Genomic DNA, 15,164 nt, shown 5'->3' on the forward strand with positions numbered 1-15,164 from the left:
CCATCCTTCCCCATTCCTTCTCAGTGCCTTCTGCCTGTGCCCCTAAAAATGCAAATGTTAAGATGCAACAGTTTGCAAAAGAGGAAAGAGACAAGCAGGAAGGGGAGCAGGGAGCTGCAGGAGCAGCACTTCGCCAGCAGCACTTCACTCCCCTGCAAAATGAAGGTGCTCACCAGTGTGAGGCAGCAACAAACTGGGGCAACAAGCAGGAAGTGGGAGCCAAAAGCAGCTGAAGAGTGGGCGCTCTTATGCGGCAGGATGAAAGAGACACTGTCAAGAGAGAGGCACAGCAGGATGCACTAATACGGAAGAGTAGGTCTTGCACTGCTGTGCAACAGTGAAATTCCCAGAGCAGGAAAGAGTGGTGAGAACATTCCTGCATTCATCAGAGCTCTAAAAATTAATTCAACTTTGCAATCGGATGTGGGGGAAGTTTCCCTTGGTAGCTGGTAACCCCACCAGATCAGTGGCAAGAAAGGGTGCTGACAAAAGGGTTGAAGCAGGGGTCTCAAACTCAACTTACCTGGGGGCCGCTGGAAGTAGAGTCTGGGTGAGGCTGGGCCGCATCAAGGATTCCACCACTGTGGTGGGGGTGGGCCGCTCATCCCACGGCCGGCCCAGGTGCCCCCAGCGCTTTGAAGGCCGCAGGACCCCTCCCCCAGGCCCTGCCCGTCCCGGCAAGTGGCCCGCGGGCCGCGAGTTTGAGACCCCTGGGTTGAAGCAAGGAGGAGTTCTGCAGGGAAGCCACCTGGGAAATGTGCCAGAGCTGGGAACAGGCTTGAGGGAAAGTAAACAGGGGAACAGGGCATGGCAAGCACAATCACTTGTTGGGAGTACACTGAGTTGTTCAGAAACAATCCACCTGTGGTGGCTTAAAAGGAGGGTGGATTGGCATGATGTGCGACTGCACCCAATCAAAACTGGTAAAGGCGAATTCGTGTGAGAGGCAAGACTTGGAGGTGCAAGACCCTTGGGCCAGCCTTTTAGGGTTACATATGAGCAGACCTTTGGGTCAGAGACAAACAGAAGTGCTTCTGGTGACTCTTCTGGGTTGCCAGAAGTCCCATTCATGATAGACCCAACAAAGCCCATGCATCTTTTTCAGATGATAGTGTGAGATGTTTCGTCGATTAAAAAGTCACTAACCACTCTGAGATGCAGGGATAGCAGCAACGAAAGGTTCAAGGTCAGCCAAACCTCACATTTGCACAGACTGCATTAAGGGCAACGGGTCTTGACAGCAAACCATTCTGGCAATAGGCATTTGGGGGCTTGCCCTGCCATGACTCACTTTCTCCTCAGATCTGACTAAAGCGGTTGCCAATGCTAAGCCAAGCATCTGCTGACATCAGGCCGAATCTGATCCCAAAATCAAGCTAGTGATTCCCATCTCCACTGTAAGAACTCACTTACTCACTGAAAGAGAATATCGTGGATCAATGTGGGAGCACAAGAACACTCTGGCAAAGAGCATTTTTTCAGTCTCTGGTTACCTGCTCATTTTAAGGCAAAGATTGGAACATGAATTCAAATAAACACAAAGGTCCAAGTTTTTAGTTTTAAGATTTATTTAAAGGACTTTTAACCCACCATTCAGGGCACAGTGGAATACAGTAATCTAGAAAAAATAATAGGATTTTGTAAAAAGCCTTCTCAATCGCTAGGTGTACACACAGTCATATCACAACTGAAATTCCAGTTTTTGCTTAATCCAATGCCCTTCCCTAGGCTGCAGGCACAAAATGGTAAACTCAGCAACCTCATTTCTGATGACTTGAAGCAGTGCCAACATAACTGGAGCTGCAACCAAACCATCACATTCTCTCCAGTGACAAATACTAATAATATATGCATCATTAAATACTACATGGCCTAAATAGAAATAGATTATTTTAGTCCTGGATTTAGCCTCTGTTGCCAGACGTTTTAAACAGGAAAGCATTGCAACACCTGTTCTGACAGTCAAAAGAGCACAAATGACTGAGTTTGCATCACCACAAAAGGACAAAAAGCCATGCAGGTGTCTTTTCCTCACCCAGTACATGGCATTTGCGCATTGCCTCACTGCCATGATTTTCTGTGCCAGACCGGGTCTGGTGAGGTTGGCTTCGAGAACCCTAGACTGGGCCACCTGTCACAGGGCCAGACAGCACAGGCAGGCAATTATTGAAATAAGGTGTCATGTTGGGAGCTGGGTCCCCTGCTTCTTCCTTTCAAATAGCAGACAGTTCTTTGGCAAAAAGCCCTTTATTTCCAACATACAGACAGCAAACAGAGGAAAAGCCTCTGAGCATGCACAGAGCAGTTCACTGAACTCAAACTAGAAACCAATTCCAAGAGCCCTCTTTTCCAGTCACCATGGGCTCCACCCCCCCCACCCCCCAGGTGTGCCTCCCTGGAGAAGGGCTAGCCTCTTAGACCTATGCAGGCCCTCTAGTTGGCTAGCCCCTCTCTCCCAATGCTGCTTCATGGGGTCAGGCTCCTCTTGCTCCTCTCCCAAGTCCCCTCTGACATTTCCAAACCCAATAGTTCTCAGGGTCTGCCTGAACACCTCACCTCAAGATGGCGGCCTTGAGATTAAGTCCTGCCTCCGCCACCATTTTTATGTCCACAGATCTTGTTTATCAGCGCTCACCATCCTCATCCAAAGAATTGGTGCCTCCCTGGCCCTGGAAAGCACACCAAGAATAACTGCCTCTTTCACTCCCAACATGTGGTGGGACTGGCATGGTAGGTTGGGAAGAAGAACATGTCAGCATGGCCAAGGCACAGGATGAGCAGAGGGGCTGCCCCTGCTCATTCTGCCCCATCACTGCCCGTGTCAGGGCTCCAAGCTGTGCAGGGGAGCCTAAAGGTGTGGGGAGTTTCAGAGAATTAAACATGTAGGTTATGTGCTCTCAGATGCATGAAAATCCTTATGCATACAGGTAAACGAATCCACTGCTTTGAAACACCATTTGATAGTTTTCAATAAGCCATAGTCATGTTTTAACCCTCTAGAAGCATGCATTTGCCCTCTTCCATCCCTCAGTATTGTCTGTGACAACTACAAAACAGTATGCATATGTCTGTCAATAGACAACAATAAAGAAAACTTAGCAGATGTAAGCCATGTTTTTATATTGCTTTAAGCCGGAGTTCGCATCATCACAGAGGGACCAGAAGTCATGTGGGTGTCTTTTCCCCACCCCATGCATGGCATTTGTGCATTGCCTTATCTTCTGTGCCAGACCATGGCTGCTGTGCCATCTGAAACTGATGAGGTTGGCTCACCAGATTCAGATGTTATATCCAAACCCAGGATTCTGGTTTATGGCATACAAATAAGCCAGGATCTTATGCCAGCTTTAAACCAGGTTTTATTGTTGAATGATGAAACCTGATTTATTTACCCACTCTTACAAAGGAAGAAGGCAAGCGGAAGTAAAGCAGCTGTGTGCAACGACTGATAGTCTTTATTCGCCCATATCTGAGCCATTTGCCAGATGGCTATACAAGCTGTAAACGGCTCTAATAACCAGACTGAGAAAAACAAGGTTGGCATCATTATGCAGTAAGCCCTGAAACTGAAAAGGTGTGGTGACTGGGCAATCTTGTCAGAGACGACTTGATGGCACATCACAACACAACAGTCAGAAGTGATAAAATTACATTACCAAGCAAATTTCTGGAGTGAAACTGAGGCTGTGCTGCAGGAGCACTTTGTTCTCTGCTAGAGTTCAGATTTTCTAGGAAAGGTTTCATTAAATAAATTTTAACAAAGAGAAAATAGCTAGACTAGAAAAGAAAAGAACAGCAAGGATAGCTTTGAAGACTCTCATCTATGGGAGAACAATACTTCATTCATCTTTCTTGCAAAGAAAATTCTGAGTTATCAGGGATTATTTTGGTTTAACTGTGCATGAATCACAGAGCCCCTTCCTTCTAATGTCCCATGTTGCATGCTGGGTTCCTTTTCCAGTTCCCACCTGCACTGCGATCCCATGAGGAGGCTGTGATTAATCAGAAAACAAGTGAATCAATTCCACCTGACCTATAGGCACAATTTCACATTCAGATTAGGAGTATCGTGAAATATTCAGTCATTTCAGACTGAGATTAGGGTCCCATACTTCATTTTTAAGAAAAGATGAACCAGAACCCAAGCCTGCCATGCCAGGCCCTCATCCCAGTCAGTCAACTCCTTCACCTCATCTCATTTTCCCCATAGTGGCGACTGCTTCACCGTCACTTATTTCACATCTCCCCTCTCTGCATCTCTCGCCCACCTCCGAAAACCAACGCCAGTGACTGGCTTGTAGACACATGCAAATCATTGCACTGAACCCACGTACTTTCTCTACAGAGCACTTTCGGACACTGTGCTACTCTTTGAAAGGCATTCGCAGCTATTCTGCTTTTTCCTCCTTAACTGACCTTTAAAAAAATTCTGGTAAGAAAAATGCTTAACAAAGTGGTAGAAAAATACAGGATGGATACAAATGAAAGGCATTGTCTAGAGCCAATCCCTTCCATACAATTCTGTATTTCAGGCATGGTGACTGCGGGATAAAAGTGTCAGCTGGAAGCACCCACGGGGTTGTTGCTGAAACATGGATTATTGTTGAAATGTGCGTTAGTGTGTTGTCTGAACTCAGCTGCACTAACAAGTCCTGGATTGTTAACCATGAGACAACCCATGAAGGGAAGATATGGTTTGCTGCTGGGGTGTGGACAGCAGGGTGTTCTCCATGGTTTATTACCGTATTTTTTGCTCTGTAAGACGCACTTTTTCCCCCCTCAAAAGTAAGGGGAAATGTCTGTGCGTCTTATAGAGCGAATATGTGTGTGCAGTAAGTCTGTCAGATGTGCAGCCCATGGGGAAGTGATGGGGAATGTGCCTGTGATTATGTGCCCATTTGATTCAGAATATTTTTTTTTCTTGTTTTCCTCCTCTAAAAACTAGGTGCGTCTTATAGTCAGGCACACTTTATAGAGCAAAAAATACAGTAATTTGACTGGGGTCAAAAATAATGACCCCATTTCCAACAACAACTCCTGCTCAATCTATTTTCAATCCTTCTACATGGCTGAACACAGCCATAGTCTTTCCATTTCTAAGCCAGATCATTAGTACTAATTCAGTGTACCCTGGTTCTTAATATTTAGAACCATTCAGTTAAAGACACGGTAAGAACCTTGCTGGGGCAAACCTATCACTAAGTATTCAGTTCCCACAAACTGTTCTTCTGAGCCAGATTCACATGAGATGCCCACAAGCAAGACTTCATGCCTGTGTTCTCCAGCCACAGAGATGGATGCCCCACTGATACTGGCAGACCCATCGTGCCTTTGAGGGTCAGAGCCATGTAAAATAAAGCTCAGTGAAAAAGACCATCCATTACACCAGTTCTTTGCAATAAAGTCCAGGTGTCTGCTTTCTACCTCCATCCAAGCTTCCGCCACTACCACCATTCATGGCTCTTTTTTTAAGCCAAGTACATCTCCAAATATCCTGCCTTCCTTATTTTCCTGCCCTGAAAGCTTTGTGGCTCCCAGGGCTAATGGCAAGCTTGTGGGAGTTTCCAGTAGCCTCCCTAGCCTAGGACATCATGGGGGAGAGCTCAGCTTGGAAGGGTGCCCCAGGGAGCAAACCCCCCCCCCACAGTGCCATATTGTGCTGCTGACTCGGCAGCTTCTGAGTAGACCTGCTCTGAGTGGATTCTCTGCGATGGTAAACAAAGGCATGGCTTTGGGGATGCTTTCAGAACTTGATCCCATGTTCCGGAAACTGCTTTTCTGTGAGACTCAGAATATCTTTGCTTGTTTTAATTATCATTAGCATCATTGCTATCATGGTTGTGTGGATTGTCCCCTCCCACTTTTAGAGTCACTTGATTCTCTGTGGAATAGGGGGAGAAGAGTGTGGGTTCCATGTGGCTGTGATTGCCACACCCCCTTTCACATATTTTGCCTCAGTTCTTTCTTTGCTCTGTGTTGCTGCCTGGCGGAGGTTCATGATGCCCTTCTGGCTCCACTTCTGTTGCACTGCCCTCTCCCTCACCACTCGGGCTGAGCACCAGCCTGCCCCAAGAACTGGAGGTAATATGTAGCCATCATGACTAGTAGCTAATGATAGTCTTTTCCTCCAAAACCTTAGTTTATTACAGGGCAGTACTGTATTTTACTGTCCAGTCCTGTATTTTCGTGCCCCTTGTATTTGATAAAGCTACTGAGCTCAGCATTAGCAAAAAAGATGACTGAGATAAGATCACCAAAATGCACATCTTCTTTACACTGAACAACATTCCTTGTCACAAGATAGGTGAGGAGCAGGAGTCTCGCTGTGGGAAGTCCCTTTAAGAGCGACTTGGCAGAGAAGAGACCACGATGGGATTCATCTGACAAAAGGAACAAGTATTCTATGCACGTTTGTGCCAGCAGTTTATCAAAATGAGCTTGTTGATCTGCTATTAATTCCAGCAGCCCTTTCATATCCCACTTCCAGGGCCTGGTACACCACCCAGCAGCTTCTTCCACCCCAGTAGTTTACACAACACTGATAAGATGTTGAAATACCTCTTTTCAAAAGGTCACATCCCACTTCTGCCCTGGTGATTAGAAAACTTAACAAAGAAAGGGTTACGGTAGCCATGTAGGTCACATAAAGAGTCCTCTGGTCTCCCCTTTGTAAAATGTTTGTGATATATTACAGTGTGACTATTTGGAAAAGGAAGTTGGCTTCACTGACTCAGATCCTGGTATTATGGACACTGCTGGGTTTCAAGCACAAGGTTTTCCGTCTGTGCCTACAGGTGCCAAGGATTAAATGTGGGACTTTCTCCATGCAAAGCACGTGCTTTGCCTCTAACCGGTGGCCTCTCCCTCTATTTGTTCACCCTCATGGGCTATTAGTTGTGTTAATTTTATTATAATAATTAGTGGGAAGCACTTGGCATAGCTGAATATCAGATATGCATCTGTATTAGCATGGAAGCCCAAAGAGAGAGGCTAAAGGCCATCTTATTTTCAAATGTATCCGCAGAATATAAAAAGGCATCAAGGGTATATTGAATTGGCCTTTTGCTTATTGAATTGTAGCACCTATTCCAAAGTTAAAACCAAACCCATCTAATATTATACTGCTTTACACCAAGGCAGTGGTTTCATTCTCTGGTATAGCAAGCATGTGGGGATTTAGCACTACGAAGAGATTCATGGACCGAATAGTACTTCCACACAAGTTGATTTACTGATGTTTCTGAATGGGATGCCACAGACGCCTGGACGCTGAGGAAGCGTGATAAACAATTTGCACATTTCATTCAAAACTGATTAGCAGCAGCTCAGAGCAGGAGCCTATTAGTCACAATAGACGATGCAGCAGAAGAAAATCAACCATTCTCAAAACAGGAAGGCATAACAATTGCAGTAAGATTCACATGGCTATTTTCCCAGGAGAAATTGACTCCTCTAGGATATGCTTGCAGCTTCAGGCAGAGAGCGGGAGAAGCATTTTGCCTCTGCAAAACCAAGAGTTTGCCTTGGGGAGGGGCAGGGGGGAGCAACCCCCAACCCTGCCAGGGATTCAGGGCAGAGCCCCACAAAACAAGCTCTCTTGCTGACAAATTGGTTTCCTCCAGTCCCACAAGGCAATAGCACAGCTCAGGGGACCCCTAGTGTGATTTTTTTTAAAAAATATGGATTTTTCATAGGTGCCAAGGCACTTATTTGATTCCTCATGAATAAGACATCAATCCTGGCTTAGGAATGGTTCAACACATGCTCAGCTTTTCAAAAACGACTGCTGAAAATAGGTCTGACTGTCATCTGATCCATTCAAATATACATGGATGCACATATACCTGATCCAAGAGGGCTGGAAGAGCAAACCTGTGCTGGAAAAAATAGTTGGCTAGATCCGCTCTCGCAATCTCCCTCTCCGATCCAAAAAGCAACTACACTATGCTTTTCAGGGAGCTGGGCAGAAAAGCAGCAAATGGAAACCACTGTGTAATTCACTCATACAGCTGTGAGGCACCTGCAAAAGATTCATGTGACTGGAGATCATTTGCAGGAAGTTAGTGTTTGGTTTATACAAATACAAAAGGAGGCTCATAAGCAATGAATAAAGACATCTAGATAACATTATTGTCTTTGGCCTCTGTACAAGTCCTCATTCTACTAGACCTGGTGATCAAAGCTGGAAAACACGTCCCAAAACCTTGAATGTACCCAACCAGTCACTGCACTCTTGGCTGCATTTAACAATCCCAATAAGAAAACAACACTTAGTCCCAGGGCCTGTTCACCGGATAACCGCTTTCGGTAAAGAGCACAGTTTTGTTTCCAACTTACAAACACCTCCAACAAAAGCGTGCCATGGAAATGTTGATGCAAGCTCAAGCCCGGCTATTCAAACACTACACAAGGAAGCAGAGGTGTGAGAGTGCCTCAGAAGAAAGCTCACTCTGGTTCGTGGCAACCGATACAGCGCGGTGTGGCGGAACCGGGGCTCCGCAGATGCCTCGGCCCGCCGCCAGTTTTTCATTCGCAGGGAGGCCGATGCCCCCGCGCAGCCCCTCAGAAGTCCATTTCGCTCCATCCTCATAGTAGCTGGTGATGTCTGTGGGGGAAGAACGCGTTTTCCCAGCAACAGTATATTGTTGCCCGTGGCAATGCAAAGTATTTTGGAGTGGCGTGGTCTTGATGGGCAATGAAGACCCATTAGCTATAGAAAGACCTGCTCCAGGACAGGAGGAAGACGGTTAGAAATGGCTTGTTGATGTGATCAGTGTAGCTACGGGGACGGTCATTCTGAGTGGCTGCATTTCAAAACCTATCACTATACCAATGCCAGTACAGTCTTAGTACTCATTTTTCTCCAAGCTATTAATTAAATAAGTAACCTAGTCATTCTGGGGTGCTGGAAAATCCGCTTATTTTAATCTCTCATTTGAATTGCTTTCAAGTCACCTATCTGAGCAATATCAAATGCGCTGGTTGGCTTTTTACAAACACACGCAGAGCATGAAGAATTTAATCTGGTTCAACAAGAGGCATAGATAGTTTAGGAAAGATTCATGGATTATCATTTCTCCGTGTCCTCAATTAAGTTCTGGGTAGTCAAACATTATTTAGCACACTTTGGGTGTGCACAAACTGGAAGAAAGAAGCAGACCAATATAGTTGCAAAGGAAAAATGTGAGATTCCACGTTGCCAAACATCTGCAACTATAATCATCTTATTTTGAGTCCCATGATTATAGAAGTAGGGAACTCTGTGGCCATGTTGGGACTAAAGAATCAGAGACCTGTAGTTAAGACCTTACATTTTATTGGTTTGACTTCCAAGATGTTTCGAAATTCCCACAGCCAGAGTCATTGGACCAGCAAAAGAAAAGAAAAGAAAAAAAAAAAAACTCTTTGCCAAGCCTCTAATTTTTCCTAACTTCTAACCACTTTAATTTCTTCAGAGGCTTCACACATAATTTCTCTGTGTATGTTGGCAGTGCTGAAAATTTAATGCTGTCTTTATTCCCCACTTTAAAGTTTTTCTTTATTTTTAACTATAGATGGTAGAAGCATTTGGAAGAACTATTTGCAAGGTCTAAGATACAGAGAAAGTGTGGTGTTGTTGTCTTTTTTGATATTTTAAATCCATAATGTTTCCTGGGGTCAGAGCAAATAATGCCATCCTGGGTCAGAGTGAAATTGATTGTTAATTTCAAATCCCAACTATCTCCCAGAGGTACCAATCATATTGCTTGCTATCCCAAGATGAAAGAGAAACTAAGAAGTCCAGTTGAGAGCCTTTCTCTGACACTTTCTAAAATGAAGTTCCACTTCAATCATGTAAGTTAATCCAAGGCAGAAGTAAACCAATGGTTTGAGTTCAATTCAAGGGCAAGACATTGAGTAGAAGTGAGACAGTGGCTATAGCACCAATGGTTTACTTCTCACTGGGTCCTGTTTAAAGGATAAGGATAGCAAATTATTTATTTTATTTATTTATTAAAACATTTTTATGCCGCCCCATTCGCCGAAGCCTCGGGGCGGCTTACAACATACCATTACCAACTCAACTCAACTCAACTCAACTCAAAAAGATACTGTCTGGCAAGGACAGACTCTGGAAGTTATTGGAGACCCAAATATAGGAATGCATCTTCTTGGTTCTGAGATTCACCAACCAGTGCTATAACCACTGTCTCACTTCTACTCAATGTCTTGCCCTTGAATTGAACTCAATTGAATTAGTGCAGTTATTGATAGTGGTCCTCAAATACTTCTGGCCCAAGGTACCTAAGTCTGATCCAGGTGCCCTGAGATATATGTCTGTATCAGACGTACTCTAGATCTGGTTCAAAACCTTTCTTGGCTCCACATTTTGGCTATCAACATGCCTTGCTCTTATATCCCATTTTTATATTTGACAGGCTACCAGGGTTGCAGCTCTTAATGCAACCAAGCTAGCCAAGTCTATATCAACCTGGCACCCTCCAGATGTCGTCCACTTCAATTCACATCAGGCCCAGCCAGAATATTCAATAATAAGGAATGCTGGGAGTTATAGTACCAAATATCTGAGAGGAAGCAAGCTGGGGAAGGCTGCTCTATACAAAGAAAGCAGCGTACCAACAGTAAAGCACCTATGAAACTTCTCACAGGAGCACTATTTTTCTTCTAGGGACACAGACTAGTCTACTGATTTTGGCATGATGCTCAAGGACACTGGTTCTTAAACTTCCTCCTTCCTGGTCCTTTTGAAAATTGGTGGCAGCCTCAGTGAGCTACTCAACAAATTTGTTTTGTTCTGCAAATCACAACACATATAATACATACTTAAATTGTGATTTTTTCCCCAGTGCTGTTATCATTGCTAATGTAAATGCTGCATTATGAAAATCATGGACCTTGGGCCATGGCCCAACCAGCCTGTTTGATCATCTGGCCCTGGTTAAAAGAGCCTTAAACTCCATCATCAGAAAAAACACATAAAGTGCAGAGCCATTCTCAGATGTTCTGTGATTTCTCCATTCACCACCTACCTCGAACTTGCAGACTGACCCTATTTCCAGAACCTGTGCTCTACAATCAACAGCATTTAAGAGTTTATAAACTTGTATGCTGTGTATGGGTTAGTGGTGTCCAGTTATTGTCCAAAAGTGGAGATGAAACCTTAAATGCAAGGGAAAGTTATTACATTGACCAGCATGTGCCAATTCATACAGCCAGGATAGTAGAGTTGAGAAGGGCCAATAAGGCTATCAGGTCCAACCCTCTGCTCAGCCAGGGCTCCAAGTTAAATCATGCCTAACAGTTGGTTGGCCAGCTGCATCTTGAATGTCCCCAGTGGAGAAAAACCCATGACCTCTCTAGAGAATTGGTTTCATTGAGAGCCAGGAATTCTTTCCTGATGTTCAGCCAAAATCTGGCTTCCTGTAATTTGAGCTCATGCTCTTCCCTCTGGAATGATCTAGAAAAGATTCTGACCTTCCTTTCAACCTTTCAAGTATTTGAAGAGTGCTATCATATCTCCCTCAATCCTTTCTTCTTAAGATTCAACCTGCCCAATTATTTTAGTCTCTCCTCACATGGTTTTGTTTCCAGTCCCCTGTTCACTGTTACCCTTCTCTGAACCTTTTCTAGTTTGTATCTTTCTTAAACTGTGGTGCCCAAAACTGAGATAAGGTCTAACCAGTGCTGAGTGGAGGGGGGCTAGTACTTTAAATGATTTAGAAGTGATATTACTGTTGATGCATCCCAAAATAGCAGCCACATCATATTGTTGACTCATATTTAGCTGATGATCTACAATTCTGAAATCATTCTCACTTGTAATATTTTGACCCAAATACCCACTTTCTTGAAGTATGCATTAAGTTTTTATTTCATAGGTGCAGAACTTGGCATTTGCCCCGTTTAAACTTAATTCTGCTGTTTTCGGCCTATCAAGATTACTCTGAATTTTGTTTCTGTCTTCCAGGTTATCAGCTATGCCACTCAATGTTGTATTATCTGCAAATTTGATAAGTATTCCCTGAACTTCATGCATATAATAAAGATTTCAATTTCAATAAAAATGCTGAAGAGCACTAGGCCCAAGACTGAAACCTGTACTGCCACATTAGTTACTTCTTCCCAGTTTAAGTTGCCATTGCTCTGCACTCTTCAAGTTTGATTCTGGAGCCAATTGTGGATCCACCCGACCGTTGTTCCATCCAGCTCACTTTAGCTAATTTGCTAATCAGGTTATCATGGGGCACTTTGTCAAAAGCTTTGCTGAAGTCAAGATATATTATATCCACAGCATTCCCACAGTCTACCAGGAAAATTACCTGATCAAAGAGAGAGAGAGTACATTAGTCTGACAAGAGTTGATCTTGCCAAATTAATGTCCTCCTTGATATATCAGTCACAAAGGACAGCTATACCATTACAATATCCCACCCAAGTAAATGAAGCCTATGTTGGGACAACATTTTATTCACTAAGAGTTACTGGCAAGAGCACCTGGAACAACAATTCATTCTGTAAAGAGGGCCACACAACTAACTGTTGAGCACACACTTAAAATGCAAGTATTTCTCCAAGAAACAAAAAGAACCAGTACCAGAATACATCAAACTGAGAGGGATGGTTTAACCTGGAGTCCGGCACTGAGCAGGGGGTTGGACCCAATGGCCTCTTCCAACTCTACCATTCTATCATTCTGCACTTAAGCTCCTGTCTGTACCTCTATTATGGAGGAATCCTGCCATCTGTAGTTAAAGGATAGCGTGAACAGTCCAATGTGTACACTCAGGTTCCTCCTCTTGTCCCATCTCCAACATCACCACAAGATCTATGACAATGAAACTACAGGCTCACCTGCCAGAACACTAAAATCATGTCCTTCCAAAGATCCTATTTGCCAAGAACAATTACGGCTGGCTAAGTCTACTTTTGGCTCCATTATGAATTGCAATTGCTCAGTTGCTAGGCAAAAAACTGACTTCTGACATTCCATCACTCCCACTGGTAAATCCCAAACTGTAACAAAATGTGCTTAAAAATAGCAACACACTTCTGCCTATGCTGGCCCCAAACAGTCTGTGTACAAAGCACTAGTAACATTTGGCCTCAGATCACAAAGATGTTTTCACTATTCCCTAGGGTGGAATTCCAAGATCTTCCAATTAATTTTCACACTGTCTTCTAATGCACCAAGAAGGTTTATTTTTATTGCACTGTGACATTAAATCAAAGAGAAAAGAAACATTAGTTTAAAATAACCTGTAAAGGTCACCTCATTGCACTATAGATATGAAAGCACCTAACAATACAAAGACCAGATCAGCTTTGACATAGCATAACAATGAACAGGCCTCTTCAGCTTCCTTCTTAATCTAAACTCCCACTGGATAGAGTAACTCCAAGAAAATTACATTTGCTGTGACAGCACTGAAACAAAAGGAACGGCATGTGATCATGTAAACGGAATTTAAAAATAAATCCATAATTATTCCTTGAAAATGCAACACTCGCATTTACTTTAACCCTTTATTTAACTTTGAGCCCTGACTTAGTAATAAGCAATACTAAAATACTTCCAGCATTTTACCGACTGTCATTCTGAAAGGAGACCTCAAAACACACATTTTACAGTTTCCTATTGCAAACATGTTGCTGAAAAGTCTCTCTTTTCAGGCCGAGGGCTTTGTTTTCTTGTTACTTTTAGCTACAGACAGCAAAGAAGGCCACTTGATGCAAGCATGGTGGACTGGGATTTATTTCATTTTTTAAAACAGAGCTGGGTTTGGTTTGGTTTGGTTTTGTTCGTCTTCCCGCAATTCCTGGGACTCTCGTTTAACCCAGTGAAGTCAGCACACATGGTAACTGCTACATAGTGTGTGGCTGGTCACTGTTATTATGGCGATGGGGGTTGTCCTCATGCGTTTTTGTGTGATCCCAGCCCTTTTACATAGACAGTCAAAGCAAAAGATGGGCAGAATTCAAATTTCATAAGATGAATGCAACATCCAAGTTAGTTTCCAGTTCTGAAGCATCTCTTGGTAGATAATGCTATTAACTATAGCACACTTCCTTTGGAAAGAGAGCCTTTTAAGGGAGAGGCAGTGCTAATTATTTGTTTAGATGTTCTATTTAAACAAATCGCAGGCCAGCTGTTTATTTTATTTAAGGGGGAAAGGAGATCTTCGTGCAATATCACGAGCAGGAGCATTCCTGCACCACCCACAGCGGATTCCGCCTCCCTCTGCCCAAAAGCCTGGCCATTGTGTGCGGCGAGACAGGCGAACGATTGCCCGGCGGAGGACGAGTCTCGGGCAGGCGCTCGTTCGCTCACGCATCTCGGCCGAGCCGAGCCACGCGCAGGCAGAAAAGATGTCTCCCGCTCCTTACCTCCGAAGCGTGCAGCGGCAGCCCGAGGTCCCCCTCGCCCCAATTCCTGCCGGCGATCAGAGCAGCGCGTTCCCCATGCTGCGACGCGGCTCCTCACCATAGTCAAAAGTTCCCCCGCGAGCATCTCCCCGGCGCGTCTGTCATGATGCTCTCCTGGCGGGCAAGCCGAGCTCGCGTCCCCGTCTGTTCCGCCGCGCAGGAGGCTCTCCGGGCTCGGTCCTCCTCCCTCCCGCGAAGTGTCACTTTCCCCCAAGCGCTGCCATGCGCGGGCTGCCCCGCTAGGAGGTCGCGCTCCGCCACTCGCGCCAGGCGCCTCGCTCGGAGCCCTCCGAGTGGGGCCGCCCCGCCGGGCTCTTGCTTCGAGGCGCGGCGGCGGTGGCGCGGCGGCCGATCCGGAGGACCTGCGAGAGGCTTTGATACTCGAAAGCGGGGCAGTCTTTGCAGCAGGAAATGCCACAGGACTTCTATCCAACCACATCAGGAAGAGCGGGCGAGCGAGAATGGGGTGGGGGGGGTGGCGTATAAAATCCGGGCAGGATTATTACATTCCGGATTGGGGTTGTGTGCGTCTGTGTTTGGGTTTGCACGGCTTTGCTGGTTAAGGAGCGGGGGTGGACATAAGAGAAAGTGAAATTGAAACAGCGCCAAGGTGAAGCCCTGTTCAGCCCAGAAGTGGACCGAGCGCACTGGGTCGTCCGCTCGCCTTCTTAAACCGACTCGGTCTTGTATCGAGTACAAGAGGCTTTCTTCAACCGGCTCGAACCTCCCCGCCCCGAATC

General features: G+C 45.0%; 1 protein-coding gene across 1 annotated transcript in view; it reads right to left on the reverse strand.

Annotated features, from left to right (window-relative positions):
- OSBPL5 (oxysterol binding protein like 5) overlaps nucleotides 1-14,789 on the reverse strand; it is a 167,254-nt gene extending 152,465 nt beyond the window's left edge. Inside the window, exon 1 of the mRNA XM_044425935.1 lies at nucleotides 14,386-14,789. The gene's annotated coding sequence lies outside the window, so the exon portion shown is untranslated. The remainder of the gene's footprint in view (nucleotides 1-14,385) is intronic.
- Nucleotides 14,790-15,164: the final 375 nt, after the last annotated feature.

The sequence above is a fragment of the Varanus komodoensis genome, unplaced genomic scaffold, assembly GCF_004798865.1.
Source record: "Varanus komodoensis strain SLA01 unplaced genomic scaffold, ASM479886v1 scaffold16, whole genome shotgun sequence".
Classification (NCBI taxonomy): Eukaryota; Metazoa; Chordata; class Lepidosauria; order Squamata; family Varanidae; genus Varanus; species Varanus komodoensis.